Consider the following 19914-nt stretch of genomic DNA (forward strand, 5'->3'; position numbering starts at 1 on the left):
GCGTATCTCAGGGGTGCGCGGGAAGTGCCACACGCGATTTCAGCAGGGTACGTGTATTGCAGGGGTGCGGGGGAAGTTTCACACGCAACATCAGCAGGGCACGTGTATTTCAGGGGTGCGCGTGAATTTCCACACGCGATTGGGGGTACGCGTATCTCAGGGGTGCGCAGGAAATTCCACATGCGATTTCATCATGGTACGTGTATTTTGGGGTGCGGGGCAAGTTTCACATGCGACATCAGCAGGGCACGTGTATTTCAGGGGTGCGCGGGAAGTTCCACACGCGATCTCATCAGGGTACGTGTATTTCGTGGTGCGGGGGAAGTTTCACACGCGACATCAGCAGGGTACTTGTATTCCAGGGGTGCGCGGGAAGTTCCACACGCGATTGGGCCCGTGCGAGCAGGGTACACGCATTTCAGGGGTGCGCGGGAAGTTCCACACGCGATTCCATCAGGTACGTGTATTACAGGGGTGCGCGGGGAGCACCACACGTGAATTGCACGTGTGGGTCCTCCCAGGTGTTCCCTCTACACCCTCCACGGCCCCTGCAGGTGGCTCACACCACAGGGGCCTACCCTGCACATCTCCTGCAGGCACACCATCCACCATGGCCATGACCCCCAGCCAACCCACATGTCAACTTGCACTACTGCCCACCAACGCATGTCCCCCTGCACCCCCAGTCACCAGGGGCACCCTCCACCAGGCCCCCACCCATGTCCAACTCATGTTCCCCGCCACCCCCACCCCCCAGCACTGTGGGGCACCTGCCAGCAGGCCCACACCCATGTCCAACTCATGTTCCCCACCACCCCCACCCCCCAGCACTGTGGGGCACCTGCCAGCAGGCCCACACCCATGTCCAACTCATGTTCCCCACCACCCCCACCCCCCAGCACTGTGGGGCACCTGCCAGCAGGCCCCCACCCATGACCAACTCATGTTCCCCACCCCCCCACCCCCCAGCACTGTGGGGCACCTGCCAGCAGGCCCCCACCCATGTCCAACTCATGTTCCCCACCACCCCCACCCCCCAGCACTGTGGGGCACCTGCCAGCAGGCCCACACCCATGTCCAACTCATGTTCCCCACCACCCCCACCCCCCAGCACTGTGGGGCACCTGCCAGCAGGCCCCCACCCATGTCCAATTCATGTTCCCCACCACCCCCACCCCCCAGCACTGTGGGGCACCTGCCAGCAGGCCCCCACCCATGTCCAACTCATGTTCCCCAGAACCCCCACCCCCCAGCAGTGCAGGGGCACCCACCACCAGGCCCCCACCCATGTCTCCCACCACCCCCACCCCTCGGCCACCAGGGGCACCCACCACCAGGCCCCCAACCATGTCTCCCAGCACCCCCAGTCACCAGGGGCAGCCTCCACCAGGCCCCCACCCATGTTCCCCACCACCCCCACCCCCAGCACTGTGGGGCACCTGCCAGCAGGCCCCCACCCATGTCCAACTCATGTTCCCCACCACCCACACCCCCCAGCACTGTGGGGCACCTGCCAGCAGGCCCCCACCCATGTCCAACTCATGTTCCCCAGCACCCCCACCCCCCAGCAGTGCAGGGGTACCCACCACCAGGCCCCCACCCATGTCTCCCACCACCCCCACCCCCCAGCCACCAGGGGCACCCACCACCAGGCCCCCACCCATGTCTCCCAGCAACCCAACCCCCCCAGTCACCAGGGGCAGCCTCCAGCAGGCCCCCACCCATGTTCCCCAACACCCCCACCCCCCAGCACTGTGGGGCACCTGCCAGCAGGCCCCCACCCATGTCCAACTCATGTTCCCCACCACCCCCACCCCGCAGCACTGTGGGGCACCTGCCAGCAGGCCCCCACCCATGTCCAACTCATGTTCCCCAGCACCCCACCCCATAGCAGTGCAGGGGCACCCACCACCAGGCCCCCACCCATGTCTCCCACCACCCCCACCCCCCAGCCACCAGGGGCACCCACCACCAGGCCTCCACCCATGTCTCCCAGCACCCCCACCCCCCCAGTCACCAGGGGCAGCCTCCACCAGGCCCCCACCCATGTTCCCCACCACCCCCACCCCCCAGCACTGTGGGGCACCTGCCAGCAGGCCCCCGCCCATGTCCAACTCATGTTCCCCACCACCCCCACCCCCCAGCACTGTGGGGCACCTGCCAGCAGGCCCCCAGCCATGCCCAACTCATGTTCCCCAGCACCCCCACCCCCCAGCAGTGCAGGGGCACCCACCACCAGGCCCCCACCCATGTCTCCCACCACCCCCACCCCCCCAGTCACCAGGGGCAGCCTCCACCAGGCCCCCACCCATGTTCCCCACCACCCCCACCCCCCAGCACTGTGGGGCACCTGCCAGCAGGCCCCCACCCATGTCCAACTCATGGTCCCCACCACCCCCACCCTCCAGCACTGTGGGGCACCTGCCAGCAGGCCCCCACCCATGTCCAACTCATGTTCCCCACCACCCCCACCCCCCAGCGCTGTGGGGCACCTGCCAGCAGGCCCCCACCCATGTCCAACTCATGTTCCCCACCACCCCCACCCCCCAGCAGTGCAGGGGCACCCACCACCAGGCCCCCACCCCTGTCTCCCACCACCCCCACACCCCAGCCACCAGGGGCACCCACCACCAGGCCCCCACCCATGTCTCCCAGCACCCCCACCCCCCCCAGTCACCAGGGGCAGCCTCCAGCAGGCCCCCACCATTGTTCCCCACCACCCCCACCCCCCAGCACTGTGGGGCACCTGCCAGCAGGCCCCCACCCATGTCCAACTCATGTTCCCCACCACCCCCACCCCCCAGCACTGTGGGGCACCTGCCAGCAGGCCCCCACCCAGGTCCAACTCATGTTCCCCACCACCCCCACCCCCTAGCACTGTGGGGCACCTGCCAGCAGGCCCACACCCATGTCCAACTCATGTTCCCCACCACCCCCACCCCCCAGCAGTGCAGGGGCACCCACCACCAGGCCCCCACCCCTGTCTCCCACCACCCCCACACCCCAGCCACCAGGGGCACCCACCACCAGGCCCCCACCCATGTCTCCCAGCACCCCCACCCCCCCCAGTCACCAGGGGCAGCCTCCAGCAGGCCCCCACCATTGTTCCCCACCACCCCCACCCCCCAGCACTGTGGGGCACCTGCCAGCAGGCCCCCACCCATGTCCAACTCATGTTCCCCACCACCCCCACCCCCCAGCACTGTGGGGCACCTGCCAGCAGGCCCCCACCCAGGTCCAACTCATGTTCCCCACCACCCCCACCCCCTAGCACTGTGGGGCACCTGCCAGCAGGCCCACACCCATGTCCAACTCATGTTCCCCACCACCCCCACCCCCCAGCACTGTGGGGCACCTGCCAGCAGGCCCCCACCCATGTCCAACTCATTTTCCCCACCACCCCCACCCCCTAGCACTGTGGGGCACCTGTCAGCAGGCCCCCACCCATGTCCAACTCATGTTCCCCACCACCCCCAGCACTGTGGGGCACCTGCCAGCAGGCCCCCACCCATGTCCAACTCATGTTCCCCACCACCCCCACAGGGGCACCCACCACCAGGCCCCCACCCATGTCTCCCACCACCCCCACGCCCCAGCCACCAGGGGCACCCACCACCAGGCCTCCACCCATGTCTCCCAGCACCCCCACCCCCCCCAGTCACCAGGGGCAGCCTCCACCAGGCCCCCACCCATGTTCCCCACCACCCCCACCCCCCAGCACTGTGGGGCACCTGCCAGCAGGCCCCCACCCATGTCCAACTCATGTTCCCCACCACCCCCACCCCCCAGCACTGTGGGGCACTTGCCAGCAGGCCCCCACCCATGTCCAACTCATGTTCCCCAGCACCCCCACCCCCCAGCAGTGCAGGGGCACCCACCACCAGGCCCCCACCCTGTCTCCCACCACCCCACCCCCCAGCCACCAGGGGCACCCACCACCAGGCCCCCACCCATGTCTCCCAGCACCCCCACCCCCCCAGTCACCAGGGGCAGCCTCCACCAGGCCCCCACCCATGTTCCCCACCACCCCCACCCCCCAGCACTGTGGGGCACCTGCCAGCAGGCCCCCACCCATGTCCAACTCATGTTCCCCACCACCCCCACCCCCCAGCACTGTGGGGCACCTGCCAGCAGGCCCCCACCCATGTCCAACTCATGTTCCCCAGCACCCCCACCCCCCAGCAGTGCAGGGGCACCCACCACCAGGCCCCCACCCATGTCTCCCACCACCCCCACCCCCCAGCCACCAGGGGCACCCACCACCAGGCCCCCACCCATGTCTCCCAGCACCCCCACCCCCCCAGTCACCAGGGGCAGCCTCCACCAGGCCCGCACCCATGTTCCCCACCACCCCCGCCCCCCAGCACTGTGGGGCACCTGCCAGCAGGCCCCCACCCATGTCCAACTCATGTTCCCCACCACCCCCACCCCCAGCACTGTGGGGCACCTGCCAGCAGGCCCCCACCCATGTCCAACTCATGTCTCCCCCACCCCCCAGCCACCAGGGGCACCCACCACCAGGCCCCCACCCATGTCTCCCAGCACCCCCAAACCCCCAGTCACCAGGGGCAGCCTCCACCAGGCCCCCACCCATGTCTCCCAGCACCCCCACCACCCAGCCACCAGGGGCAGCCTCCACCAGGCCCCCACCCATGTCTCCCACCACCCCCACCCCCCAGTCACCAGGGGCAGCCTCCACCAGGCCCCCACCCATGTCTCCCACCACCCCCACCCCCCAGCAGTGCAGGGGCAGCCTCCACCAGGCCCCCGTCATGTCTCCCACCACCCCCACCCCCCAGCACTGTGGGGCACCTGCCAGCAGGCCCCCACCCATGCCCAACTCATGTTACCCAGCACCCCCACCCCCCAGCAGGGCAGGGGCACCCACCACCAGACCCCCACCCATGTCTCCCACCACCCCCACCCCCCAGCCACCAGGGGCACCCACCACCAGGCCCCCACCCATGTCTCCCAGCACCCCCACCCCCCCAGTCACCAGGGGCAGCCTCCAGCAGGCCCCCACCCATGTTCCCCACCACCCCCACCCCCCAGCACTGTGGGGCACCTGCCAGCAGGCCCCCACCCATGTCCAACTCATGTTCCCCGCCACCCCCACCCCCCAGCACTGTGGGGCACATGCCAGCAGGCCCCCACCCATGTGCAACTCATGTTCCCCAGCCAACATGTCATCACAATCTAGATCCCTGGTCCCTATGGTCAGCCTCCAAATGCAAAACACCCACCGAGTATTACACCCACCCACTCATAATTTGCAATTACATCACAGAACACCAATTGCAAGTTCCGAAACAAACACATCTCCCTCACATACACCCAGTGGGTGTCAGTGAATCTCAAAACACATATCATGAAATGCATGAAACCAATGAGATACCACACATTGAAGTTCACCAAAAAAATATGTATTAAAGGAAACATAAATAGAATAAAAAATGAAGAAACAGAAATGTGAATGTACAAAAATTAAAAGAAGCATGTCCGTGAAAAAAAGCAAAACCAAAAATAAAATTCCAAAGTAATGTTGTCCAAAGTCAATGTCCACAAAACAAAATCCAATGGGAAATAAAAAATAAAGCCATTGCTCCATGGTTAAAAAGTGAAAAAAAATACAATCCAACAGTGAACTATGTACATGGGAACAAGCCAGGGTCCATTATCCCAACAAAAGAAAGGAAACCTATCTAACTACACTAACTAATAAAATAAACTATATACAAAAATGTGGCCAATGTCCTAAAGGTCCAAATAAAATCAAAACAAAAATGAAACCTAACACTACCTACATAACTATGTATAAGGGCAGCGGGCTAGTTTCACGGCTCACTTGTGGATGTCCCGGGCCAGGGCATCATCAAACTCCTCCTCAATGTCCCGGAGGCGGCCCTCCTCCATGTCCCCGAGGGTCCGCAGGGCCGTCGACGTCTCCACCTCCAAACCCCTGCGGATTGCATCGAGGCACCCGGCCCGCCTCAGGGCCCTCCGCATGGAGTTCTCCGCCCTGACCATTGTGAGCCGTGCCTCTTCCGCCCGCTGCCGCTCCGCATCTATGGCGTGGCCCAACCGCTGCCACACGGAAGACACTCTCTGTCCTGGGTCCTCCTGCCCTCCGGCCGATGCCTGCCCCTCCGATGTTGAAGGCCCCGAGCCTTCATGGCTCCCACCACGTTGCTGCTGCTGCTGTGCCTCTGCCCGTGCACTGCCTCCTGCTGCCTGCACATCCTCCGCCGGCTGGGGTGCAGTCGTAGATGTGGCCACCCCTGCTGGACGTCCGATTCCCGACTGTGGCAGGGATGCCTCCTCCACCAGCCTGGCCGCACCGTCAGAGGCAGCTCCACAGGGCACCCAGGTGACTGATGGGTGGGAAGATGGCACGGAGGGCGATTGGCGCGTAGGGGGTCCAGTTGAGGAGGGGGTCGTAGCAAGCCCCATCAGACGGAGGAATCCGGCCTGGGTGACCTGTCCCAGCAGGCTGACGTGGTCAACGAGCCATTCGAGATGACGTGCAGTCTCTTCATGAAAAGACTGCAGGTCACCTCGCATGGCCCGTTGACGCAACGCCACACCAGCCAGGACAGGCTCAACCCGAACCTGGATAGCCACGTCCGCAGGCAGAGGAAGGCCAGTTGACGTGAGCTCATCCCCTGCCTGAAAACGGGTCTGGACGTAGGCATCCCTGCTGGTGCAAGATGATGCAGGGACATGATCAGGGACAGGATTGCACACAGGCACATCCGCGGCGGCCTGTGCTGCCTCCTGTCCCTGGTCTTGCACTGCACCACTAGCACCAGTGGGATCCCCACCTCCAGACCCCATCTCTGGTGCTTTCACGGCCTCCTCCTCCACCAAACCCCCCACCAACCTGGATGACTCCGTGCCATCTTCCCCTGTTGGGCCCTGTGGGGTCCCAGCTGCCCCTTCTGCTGCCGAGGAGTCCAACTCCAACCTCCGCCTCTTGGACCTCCCCCCGGCAGCTGCGGCCTGGGACGTGGCACCGGACTCCTCACTCCCCGACGAGATCACAACATGGGAGGGGAGATGGGCCTTGCGTCTCCGGCTGGCGGTGGGATCCCCGCCGCTGTGCTCCACAGCACCTTCTCCGCCCCCTTCATCAGTTGACGCTGCAGACAGGGAGAAACAAAACACAGGCATCAGGGCACTGTACAATGGACACATACACACATGACAGTTGTACATGAGTGGCATTGGCAAACCTCAGACATGTCATCACAATCACCAACACACATGTCATTACAACTCGCACACATGAGCCATACCACAGCCATATCGCAACTGCCACCACCATCCATACACATACAACAGCATGAGCAGCAAAAGGTGAGCCAGACATCACATGCAACACAGGAAGTGCACCACACATGTACACACACCACCACACTTGCATGCATGTGTACACCTCTGCCAAGTGTCGCAGTGTTCAGACGGGCATCCATGTCACATCTGCCAATCAGGCTTCCACATACCGCTGTCCATGCATCCATGTTGCATCACTGTTGCACCCTTGTCAAATACACACACATGCACATGTACACAGTGCCGATACATGCAGCCGAAAACAACATACATGCGTGACATCACAGACATGTCTACTTACATACACATTCATCCAAACATGTGTGCCCACACAACTGCATTTGGCATGCAAGCCTACACACACAAGCACCATCCATGTCTCACACATTCCAGCCCTCGCATGTGTCAGCCCCACGGCCCTGTACACCCCCACCCATACTCGACCCCATACAAACAGATGTGCAACCTGCACACTACTGAATAATCACCACACGCACTGCTCACAATCAGGATGCATGTACACTCACCGCTCGACTCCAGACGGGTCTGCCTCTCAAGGACCTGGACGTGGAGCGCTGGGGATATGCGTTCCAGGACCCTCATCTGTTCTTCCGACAAGTGGCCCCGGCGCCCCTTGGCATCCGCTGCCTTCAAGAGGCGCCGGGCCTTGTTCAGGGTCCTGGACCTGAAGTCCTCCCAGCGCTTCTTGACATGTTGTAAGTCGCGGACTGGCACCCCCTCCGCGTTGATGGCAGTCACGATGTCAGTCCAGATCTGAGTCCGTCCTTCCTTGTCGGCGCGGGAACTTCTGAAGAGGGCATCATACTGCCCCAGGACTTGCTCCACCAGGACACCAACTTCAGTGGCACTGAAGCTGGTGCCCCTCTGCCTCTCTGGCCGGGGGTTGTCAGTGGTCTCAGATGGTGTTTGCCCCGACATGACAACCCCAGAGGCAGGAGTGGGTGAGCAACTGGGTCCTGCGGCTGGGCTGTGGAGCGATGGAATCCCAGTCGGGAGTCTTCGGTTCCAGCAGGGGTGGTCATAGCAACAGCACCCCTGGCTGATGTGCAGGCAGCAAATGGCAGGGCACGTGGGCAGCAGGCAGTCAGGCAGCAGCAGATGGCAGGTGGGAGCGTGCTCGGGGCTCTGGGGGGCAGTAGTTCGGCCTTCTGGGCAGGAGCGTGGTCTTCCGTGTGCTTACGCGTGGCCAGCTTGATACGGAGTGATTTGGCATGTGAAAAATCTGCACGTCAGCGTGTAATTCGAGGAAAGGCCCTTAGCGCGTAAGCGCGTCTGCACGCATACGCATTTTCATTGGACAGAAGGCCCCTCAAGCGCAAGCGCCCCTGTGACGTGACGCGTACAGACGTGCATGGGCATTTCACCGCGCGTGTAAAACTGAACGTCCGCGTGCAATGCGAGGAAAGGGCCCATGCGCGTAAGCGCGCGTGATAAACTGCACGTCCGCGTGCAATGCGAGGAAAGGGCCCATGCGCGTAAGCGCGCGTGATAAACTGCACGTCTGCGTGCAATACGAGGAAAGGGCCCATGCGCGTAAGCGCGCATGAAAAACTGCACGTCCGCGTGTAATACGAGGAAAGGGCCCATGCGCGTAAGTGACGTGATGCGCGCGTGCGTTTCCATCAGCACGGGTTAAAGGTGAGCGGGCCCAGCAGTTCGCTGTACGTGCCTTTCGTGGAGACCGACGTGTGTTGCTGCTTCCTGTTGTTTCGCGCACCATCACAACTTCACAGCTATCAAGGACGTATCTCTTCTTTTGGCGGGGGTATTGGCTACGCGTGTTTTTCTGCATCGCGCTAGTCAGACGGTGAGTCGCACACGCTCTTTTTCCCACTGTGGGTGCCACTGTGTATCGCACCCATTTTCGATGTCATAGTAACCTGCGTGTCCCACGCGTACGCGTTATTCGTGTTACTGGGTACCACCGCATACTGCCGGAGGTTGAATCCACGCACGTAGGCTGCAGGGTTGCGTGCACGGTTTTACTGCAGTTTTGGGGTGCCTGAGCGTTGCGTGACCCGTCACCACATCACCGGGGTCACATACAGCATTGCAGGTGCAGGGGGACTGTTAACATCTTGCTTCCCACCCCCTTCACCCCAATTGCCCAGGTCAATTGTGGTGTACACCTCCCATTGGCACCACTCCATCTGTGCCAGCACTACTACATCTGTGCCATGGTTGGGAGGCCACCAAAGGTGAGGGGTGCCTCAGCTGGGCGTACTCCTCGTGGCGGGCGTGGTCGTGGACGTGGCCGTGGTGACCAGGGAGTAGGGGGACTCCAGGGTGTCCAGGGCAGCCACAGAGGGGGAAGAGGCAGGGGTGCGCCACTTGAGCACAATGTTGTGCCATGTGTCGGTGCAGCCATGCCACCACCCCCTGTGGTTCCGGGGGATGCAGCTCCTGCATCTGGCACTGGCACCCGTATGACCCGGCAGTCCGTTCCATCGACTGCCACGGGCCCAAGGGTAGTGGTAGCTGCAGGTGCAGCTGTGGACACCGCCACCCAGGCTCAGGGTCTGCCAGCGCAGGCTGCGTTGGCACTTGAAGAGCCCTTGGTAGATCTCCAACAGGCCAGGGGGGAAACCATAGGGGCACGCCAGGCTGCTCAGACAAGACACGTGTCCCTGGGGCAGTCATGTCATCTGCAGCCCCGAACAGCCGGGTGTTGGCAAGTGCAGGGGCAGATGCACCCAACAGCCCCCCGGTTGTGAGTCTGCCAACCAGGACCGTTGCGGTCAATGACCCTGCCACAGCTGATGTTGCTGCGCAGGGTCCATTAGTGGGCACCCAGCTGCCACTGACACAAGTCAGGCCTTTGGTCATCCCTCCACCTGCCACTCCCTTGGCTCAATCCACCGAACCCACTGGCCATACTGGTCAGGGCGGCATTAGCCAGCCAGGGTCTGCGCCACAGTCCAAGATTAGGAAAGTTGCACCTGCAGCACAGGCTGGGACCCCCCACACAGCCACGACCTCCTGCACGTCGAGGAAGAAGCCTTTCCGTAAGCAGGAACTGGTCTTCCTCGTGGACTACGTGCGGGGCCACAGCCATGACATGCTAGTGGGTGCCAATAGTCAGACTACGGCTGCCCAACGTGACACCCACTGGAAGCATGTTGCGGAACATGTCAGTTCATTTGGCCATGAGGTGGGCACGGCGCAGGAGTGCAAAAAGCGTTGGAATGACATCAAGCGCAGCACTAAGGCCAAGCGTGCCTCAAATTACAACTTGACTCTGGTGACTGGCGGTGGGCCTGCACCAGAGGAGGAAGAACTCACTCCACATGAGGCTCTCGTTGCGGAGTTCATACCACCTGAATTGGTTGAAGGAGTGGGAGAGATGCTGGACTTTGATGCCCAGTCCAGTGAGTGTTGATGCGTGTTTGTTGAGGATGTGTGTGTTTCACTTGTGGGATGTGTTGTGCATGATTGCTGCTACATGTGACGTGTACATGGTTGTGATGTGTAAGTAATGCAATGCTACCGTCATGCATGTCTCCTCTGCCTGCATGCGGGACTCCATGTGGGCATGCTCCTTGCCCCTCCTCCGCCACTCTGCACTCCAGTTCCACCTTTGCACTGGTCTGCTTCAATCTTGCCAATGTGTAGTTTCTTGTTCATGTGTCCTGTGTAGATGCTAACTTCCAGCGTAGAAACTGCCAGACATATGCCGTGTGGTACAGCCTTAGTACTCGATGCAGGGTATCTCACTTGTACTGTGCATGGGTCAGATGTCCCGCAGGGACATGAGTGCCCATTCTTGCTCCATGTGCATTGCACGCATGCCCCTATGTGTCCTTGACTGGATGATCACTGTAATATGAGTCCTTGGTCACATACATTGCCTGCCATCTCATCGGCCTCCCCATGTCAACTGTGGCTCAGTCCTGCGTTGCACACATGTTTAGGCCCTGACAATCTGTGTGGCTCACAGGCCTCAGCCTGTTCAATGGCCAATGACTCTGTCCAACTCTTGTGTCTTCTTCACACGTGGGCGTCCTCCAGAGTTTTCATCATGTGTCCTGCCCACTGTCCCAGCATCATTTGCAGTGTTGTAATTTGTATCACATTAAGCTGTTGATGCCAGTCAACACTGCCTGTCAATACACAGGTGTATGGTCAGCCTTTTGATACCATGCTAGGCATCCCTGCTTTGGTACTGGGGTGGAGGGGTGCTTGGCTTCTAGACATGGTACACATTGAATGCACAATGCACGTGATGTCTGAATTTGACATTGCACTGCCTTCACATTTCCTGGCACACACCATGGAGTGCTTGTACATGTAGGTAGTGAGTGGCGTACACATTTTCTGCACTGCATAGACCCACTTCCATGGGAACTGCCACCTTTCAACAGGTCTGATCACAGAAGCTATTCAAAGTAGACCCAGCATGCATGCCAGGTCATATGTTGTGTGTCACATGTCTGCCGGATGCCTTTGCTGTCGGTGTGTGTGTGTCGTGTGCTTCTGTCATGTGTAGTGACCTTTTTCTCTCTATTTTTCAGGTGATGACGCAATGGAGGCGGAGGATGTTGTTGTCATGCCAGACACAGGGTTGGTAACACCACATCAACCCGGCACTAGTGGGGGTCGTGGGGTGGTAGGCCACGAAAACTCCCAAGTGCTGCAGTCCATCTTGTCTCTGGCTGCCTATGAGTCCAGCCTTGATGACGACTCTGACGTCCATGTTGAGTTGGATGAGCATCAAGTCCATGTGTCAGGGGTGAGTGATTCTGATGTGGACACTCCTCTGTCTACGACACCTGCACTGAGGGATCAGACAGTCCTGGTTCCTCCGCCCGTGGTGGATCGGGACGCAGGGTCACCCTCCACACCAGTCACTGATGTGCCTGGGACATCACGTCGACGGGGGCATGTAGTCGTGCAGCCGCAGGCGGTGCCAACACAGCGAGGACCCCCGGTCCTTGGGTCCCGCAGGGGTCAAGCCCGGCAACGCGGTCGCCGCGCGCAACCGCTGTATACTGAGTGGGAGCAAGACATGACTGCCAATTCCGAACAGCAGGGGGCAGCAATGGAGAACATCGCTGAGAGCATGGAGCGTGTGGCCCGATCTGTGCTCCCCCCTGCTAGGCAGGTGCTTCTCCAGCAGCAGGCGGCACGGTCCACGGCCCACTCGCTCAGGCTGGGCATGGCGGCCTCAGACAGGGCATGCCAGGCTGAAATGTCGTCTCTGCGTCAAGCAATTGCTGCTCACGCAGAGGCGCACATGGATGCCCTGAGGGAGGAGTATGCTTCCCTCAGATCCACTCTGGGTGTCCTTATGATGTCCCAGAGGCAGCAGGCAGAGGAGAGGTTTGCACAGCTTGAGCGTACCATCTCGGCTGAGCTACAGGCTTGCCGGGAGGTGCAGCGGTTGTCCAGCCAGGCCTTGCAGGAGGAACTCCGTGTTACACGTGCTACCTTGCAAGAGGAAGCACGTGTATCACGTGAGGTTCTGCATGCAGACCTATGTAACATCGCCACACAGAACCAGGCTCACCCATCCGGCAGACTTGCTGCCGACGAGGGGCAAGCTGCGGCTAGGCGTGGCCAGGCTACTGTGCCACGTCCTCCTTTACAGGATGAGCCAGACTTGGACGACCATCTATCTCCCACATAGGTCGTGCTGTGCAGGCGTTGAGCCCATGGAGGATTATTTTTTTGGCTCAGCATCATCGCATGTGGATGTTGAGCAGCACCCTGTACCTCCCCCATCCTGGGTGCCTCCCCTCCCCCCGGGTCGTATGTGGCCATTTTTGATTTTTCTTTTAGTTTAGTTAGTTAAGTTTCTGTTTGATAGTTAGTTTAAATAGGTAATGTAGGTTTTCCATAGTTAGTGTAATTAGTTAATAGTTGAGTTAGTTTAAAATTGCTAGTCTATTGTGCTTTCATGTGACGGTGCGGTGCTTTGTGGCTTTTGAAGGCATCCACTGTCTGTTCCAGCTGGGCCCTTCATGGTTGTCTTGTGTATGTGTTTGCTGCTTGGGGTCCTTGACTCACATATGCCACTCCTGCCTCCCTTATCCATGGGCTTGCAAGGATGGTTCGGTGTTACAGAATATTACACAAGGGCTTTGGACTGTCATATATGTGGCATGTCTGGTGCTGTGTGACTTGTGTTGACACCCCTAGTGGGGATGATTTAGGTGTCATTGTCCACTGTTCAGCTTTTGCTAGATGGGGTGTGTCATGATTAATGTGGACATTGATTGCTATGCATTGTGTAGTATGTTTCATATCTTTCCTGTACACGTGCTTGTTGCAATTCATGCTGTAGATAGTGTTCCACACTTTGGAGGTGAAAGACGGACTGATGGTGTGATTTGTGATGTGAGTCTCTGACATGGTCAAGTAATGAGATGCCTGATGAGACACACACAGATGACTTTGAAGCATTAATCATGTGTTTCATGCCCTTTCTGCAGGGGGATGAGCCTCCAGAGCACCTTTGCCAGCAGACATGGCCCATTGGACGACGGAATTCCTGACCCGTTTGTTGGTGCCCACATGCACATGTGTGCACAAGCAGAGGCACAGTGATTGCAGACCCACATCCTAGAACTGCTGACATGTTCCAAGGAACTCCAGGCAAGGTGAGCATCACAGGGGGGCCACGACACAGCAAAGCTTGCACCAGGCGAGTTGCACATGCAGACTTAGTCACAGCACTGAGGGTGAGCTTAGACGAATATTGGTGTTGAAGCACACAATGCAGCTCAGATGTGTTTGTGGACTGATGGCTGTTGATAGTAGGGTTGTCTGGGACACATGCAGGGGCAGTGGCACATACCCTCCGGTACACCAAGGTCCATTGAGGCACTTGTATCAACCATGTAGCCTTCCGAGACATGGAAAGGGGCAGCTCACAGGGACATACAGCAAGGGACATACTCGAGTGCAGTGCATGTCTTTTCCACGTACTTCATGATAAATGCACTGCCAACTTTGTTTTGGTCATGGTGGTACGCAACTTGCTCTGTAGTCATGGCTTGCTATATGGGTCTGTCGGCTTACCCAGGGAACATTGCATGTTGTGTGAATTGTGACACATTGGTGTTCCATTTGCCACGCACCCACCAGCGGCTGACTTACTGCATTGACTGTGTATGACCCGTCACAGGGGTGATGTTATATATGGGTACGAAGCATCGAGCACAGATTGTCTGTTTGTAGAGTAGTTTGTTGCTATGGGGCATGTTTGGTGTTGTGTTTTTGTGTAATTGGCACGTACAGGTTGTTGACTGTGGCTCTCTTTGCAGCATTGCAGTGCTCCTGTAACCGGACCTGAGAGTGCGCAGGCAGGAGGCCAGCACTCAAAACCAGAGCTAAGTGTCTTGTTGTTTTTCTTTCGAACTGCTCTGCATAGGCTTGCTGGGGAGTGTACTGATGCATGGATGTATGTGTGGTTCAATTTGGTATGTTTTTTCTCCCTATTCACCCGTGATCCTATGCAATTTTGAAACCTGTACCCTCTACCCGGTGTTCCTGCTTCCCGTGCCTATCCAAGCAACGTTCCCTGACCCTCTTTCCCCACTGGGGTTGCGGATGCCTGTGTAAGCCCCGAACTTGCAGGCGCCGAAACCCTAGAGGGGGTGGTTAGTTCGTACCACTCCTGAGCCTGGACTACAGAAGGCCATGACAATGATGTCCAAATTTGTTTGGAATGTGTATGTGTTCATGCAGGTTGTACATTTTCGTGCATTCCCTAGTTTCATGTGTCATTCCTCCTCCCCTCTCCTGCCACTCATTCCAGTCATCCAGTGTGTCAACACCTGTCCCGACTGCATATCCCTGAACCTCATTCCCCACCAGGGTCTCAGGGGCCTGTGTGAGTTTGACCTTGCAGGCACCCGGGACATGGTGGGGGTGGTTGTTTCGTGACACTCCTGCGCCTGTACAGAGGACCTGTGACAGTACACATCCATTCATGGTGCATCATCCTATGTCATGTACCACACATGTCTCACATCCTGTCGTGACATTGTTTTGCTGTGCTACTTTGGTTGTTGCATCATTGTGGTAGTACTTGGCCTTTGTGAGGTACTGCTACGTCAAGTCATCTACTGGAGGGTGTTCGGGTTCGTTTTTATGCCTTGAATTTTGTGATTTTGGAAATGAGTGTGGATTCTGAGGGTTCAGGCATCTTTTTACACACAAGGTGGAAGATGGTGACGAAGGGTAAAGGTGATCCTGTGGCCAGGTGGAATTGAGGTTTGGAGGCTCCATGACCCAGGTGCAGTTGTTCAGTGGGTCATGGTCATTTGTGAGGGAGGGGGGGGGGTTGTTGATGATAGTTGCCTTGCCCTGCAGTGTGATGGGAACTCTGACATAGTAATGGTGGTATCCTATGTACATGTTGTGTTCTGCTGATCAATGCCTGTTCATGTGTTGTGTTTTCCTTTCAGGTGCGAGGGGATAGTTGTGGTTTGACATGCTGGGGTGTACACATGGTGGATGTTCACATGTGATGTGTAGGGAACACTGATGGTCACTTGAGTGCACATGCATATGTGGAGTGCATGTCCTTGCAGAACCACACACTTGCACTCGGATGCACTACATGTACTCCCACCCTTGCATATCCACGTGTACACTGTTTGCCTTCTGGTGCCCACTGTGTCCCGGCAGCACATGTTCTGTGACCGATTATGGATCCAGTACATGCCTAATTTGATGTTTGATGTGGTCTGTCACTTAGATGTGATGCTCAGGGTGTGCATCACACACAATGGCTGTTCACTGTGCTGTGCGCTGAGCAGTGTGATGCAGGAGTAGGACACTGCACACATGAGCTGCAGTGTTGATTTTGCAATGCATAATGTGCATGTAGACAGGCATTCAGTGTGATGTTACGTCTACGACTGTTGTAATGCATTTGGAAATGACTTATTTTGGGTGGGAGATTTTGTTGGTCTGTCATTTCATCTGATTCCGGGTCAGGCATCATTGTCCGATGCCACTGTACATTTAGGACATGGCAATGTGTACCTTATCGTTACTGCGTTGGTGTATGGGTATTGCTTGCCATGTCATGTTGATGTTTGGGAGGGTTTGAGTGACATGACAGTGATGGCCATAGCCTGTTTTGCAGGTGTGTGTGATGCACACCTTGCATGTCCGGGTCATCCGCTTCTCAGAGCAACTAGCTGGGGGTAGATTTCTCTCCGCAGCAGGGCCCTCCCCCTGGAACAGACTTCCTGCCTGACTTGAACTTGAGGGGAACCATCTCCAGTTCTGGAAGCACCTCAAGACCTTCCTCTTTGCTTCTGCTTACTCTCTGCCTCTCCCTTGCAGAATTCTTCACTGGAACTGCACAGGAGCTGCAACTGGGCCACTCTCACTGACCTCGGTCCCTGGCCCAGCCACTCTCCACTTGCACTGCCTCCCTGGCAACCCCTGCACTGCAGTACTGTCTCTCTATCCCTACAGCCCTCCCTTCCCAGCACTTGTCTGCACTTACCTTTGCAGTTGCCACCAGGCGACCTATGTATTATTTTTTTGGGCTACTTCCCCTGTACTGGACTCCCCCCCACCCTCCCCTTGCACTTTTCCCTTCCCCCTACCACTGCACTTGCACAATCTCAATGACACCTGGCCTAGTAGTACCGTTCTCTGTGTTCCCTTGTTCCCCCCTCCCTGCCTCATTGCGCCTTGGAATACTTGTGTATGGCCCATATCATGTCATATGTCATATGTGTGCCTTTTGGTCACACAGGATAGCTTGTGTTTAAGTAGCTAGGGATGCAGATGATGTGGCACGTCCATGGCAACTATCTCAGGGTGGTAGGGTTGTGACAGTTGACTGTCTCTTTGTCATCATTGATTGTCACCTGGTATGTGCCAGGCCTGTGTGCACTCCGCAGGGGTGGGAGTTTAGGTGAAAAATGTGGCCACAAGCTGGGTGCGGGCTTCCTCACCACGTGCCCTGTCCCCTCCCATGGGCAGCGCCTGTGCCTGTGGTTGGGGATGTGGGGGCACCACCATGTCCACCGGGAAGCCCTTCCGTGTTGCAACATTGTGCAGGACACATGCTGCCACAATGATCCTGCACACTACTGGTGGTGCATAGAGTAGTTGCCCACCAGAGCGGTCAAGGGAGCGGAAACGTGACTTGAGCACTCCGAATGTGCGCTCCACTATGCCCCTGGTTGCAATATGGGCGGCATTGTATCTTACCTGGGGTGGTGTGGTGGGGTTCCGGATTGGCGTCATCATGTGGTTGCTCAGAGGGTAGGCACTGTCCCCTGGGGAGGTGATAATAGTTGAGATTATTAGGGTTTGGATATTTGTGTGTGTGTGTGTGACATGCATGCATGTGCAAGGGCATTTGTACTGACCTAGGAGCCATGTGTCGCCATGCTGCCCAGCTTCCAGGGCCCGGCTCAGGGCGGACATTCTGTATATGAAACTGTCATGGGTGGAGCCAGGGTAGTTTGCATAGACAGAGGTGATGATTCCCTTTACATCACATACCACCTGTACATTGATGGAATGCCAGTGCTTGCGGTTTCGGTAGATGTGCTCAATGGCCCTAGGTGGACGTAGGGCCACATGGGTGCAATCTATGGCACCGAGCACTTTGGGGAAGTGTGCCACCCTGAAAAAATCCAGGACAACGCCCTGCCTTTCTGCGGGTGTTCTGGGCATGTATATGTGCCTGCGGACTGGGGGGCACGCTGTCATGATTGCCAGTATCTGGTGTAGGCAGCGTGACTGCGTGGCCCGTGAGACCCCCCCACTATGGCAGTGGTCCGCTGAAATGACCCAGTGGCCAAAAAATGCAGGACATTGAGCAGCTTCTCCAAGGGGCTCAATGCTTGGGAGCAAAGGGTGGGGGATGTGAGGTCATCTTCCCACTCCCTGACCAGGTCTAGGATGATATGGAGTGGAAACCTATACCTGCCGTAGACCTGGTCATCAGGCATCCCAAAAAGGCTTGTCCGTGGTGCAAAAATGCGTGCCCTGGCTATTCTCCTCCTCCTGCGGTGTCCCACGATCAGTGCAGCGACAAATGGGGCATTCATCGTAGCTGTATATACGCGTTTGTTGTTTGCGCGCACTTTTATGCTGTGCGCGGGGACGCCTCCGCCTGCCTTCGTGTGGGCGGACGCGTTGACGCCTGTGCACGTCTTTTGCCGTGCGCGGGTTTCCCATATTCGGATACGTGGTAAGACTGTAGGTCTGAGTGTCATCGCGTGTGATCGGAGGGGAGTGAGCGTACACGCGATTGGCCTGGTTACGTGTGTTTCGGGGTGCGCGGGAAGTTCCACACGCAATTAGCCTGGATACGTGTGTTCCGGGGTGCCGGGAACTTTCACACGCGATTGGTGGAAATCCACGTGTGTTCTGTCATCACGTGCAATGAGGGAAACACCCACGCGCGTCACGTCACAGACGCGCTCACACGCGAAGGGCCTTTGGTCCAATGAAATCGCATATGCGTGCTGCCGTGCATACGCGCTAAGGGCCTTTCCTCGTATTACACGCGGACGTGCAGTTTTCCACGCGCGCTTACGCGCATGGGCCCTTTCCTCGTATTACACGCGGACGTGCATTTTTACGCGTGCTGAAATGCCCATGCACGTCTGTACGCGTCACGTCACAGGGGCACTTGCGCTTGAGGGGCCTTCTGTCCAATGAAAAGGCGTATGCGTGCAGACGCGCTTACGTGCTAAGGGCCTTTCCTCGAATCACACGCTGACGTGCAGATTTTTCACGTGCCAAATCACTCCGTATCAAGCTGGCCACGCGTAAGCACACGGAAGACCACGCTCCTGCCCAGAAGGCCGAACTACTGCCCTCCAGAGCCCCGAGCACGCTCCCACCTGCCATCTGCTACTGCCTGCTGCCCACATGCCCTGCCATTTGCTGCCTGCACATCAGCCAGGGGTGCTGTTGCTGTGACCACCCCTGCTGGAACCGAAGACTCCCGACTGGGATTCCATCGCTTCACAGCCCAGCCCCAGGACCCAGTTGCCCACCCACTCCTGCCTCTGGGGTTGTCATGTCGGGGCAAACACCATCTGAGACCACTGACAACCCCCGGCCAGAGAGGCAGAGGGGCACCAGCTTCAGTGCCACCGAAGTTGGTGTCCTGGTGGAGCAAGTCCTGGGGCAGTATGATGCCCTCTTCGGAAGTTCCCGCGCCGACAAGGAAGGACGGACTCAGATCTGGACTGACATCGTGACTGCCATCAACGCGGAGGGGGTGGCAGTCCGCGACTTACAACATGTCAAGAAGCGCTGGGAGGACTTCAGGTCCAGGACCCTGAACAAGGCCCGGCGCCTCTTGAAGGCAGCGGATGCCAAGGGGCGCCGGGGCCACTTGTTGGAAGAACAGATGAGGGTCCTGGAACGCATATCCCCAGCGCTCCACGTCCAGGTCCTTGAGAGGCAGACCCGTCTGGAGTCGAGCGGTGAGTGTACATGCATCCTTATTGTGAGCAGTGCGTGTGGTGATTATTCAGTAGTGTGCAGGTTGCACATCTGTTTGTATGGGGTCGAGTTTGGGTGGGGGTGTACAGGGCTGTGGGGCTGACACATGCCAGGGCTGGA

Source organism: Ambystoma mexicanum, chromosome 1q, assembly GCF_040938575.1.
Source record: "Ambystoma mexicanum isolate Mex_15411 chromosome 1q, UKY_AmexF1_1, whole genome shotgun sequence".
In the NCBI taxonomy this organism is placed as follows: Eukaryota; Metazoa; Chordata; class Amphibia; order Caudata; family Ambystomatidae; genus Ambystoma; species Ambystoma mexicanum.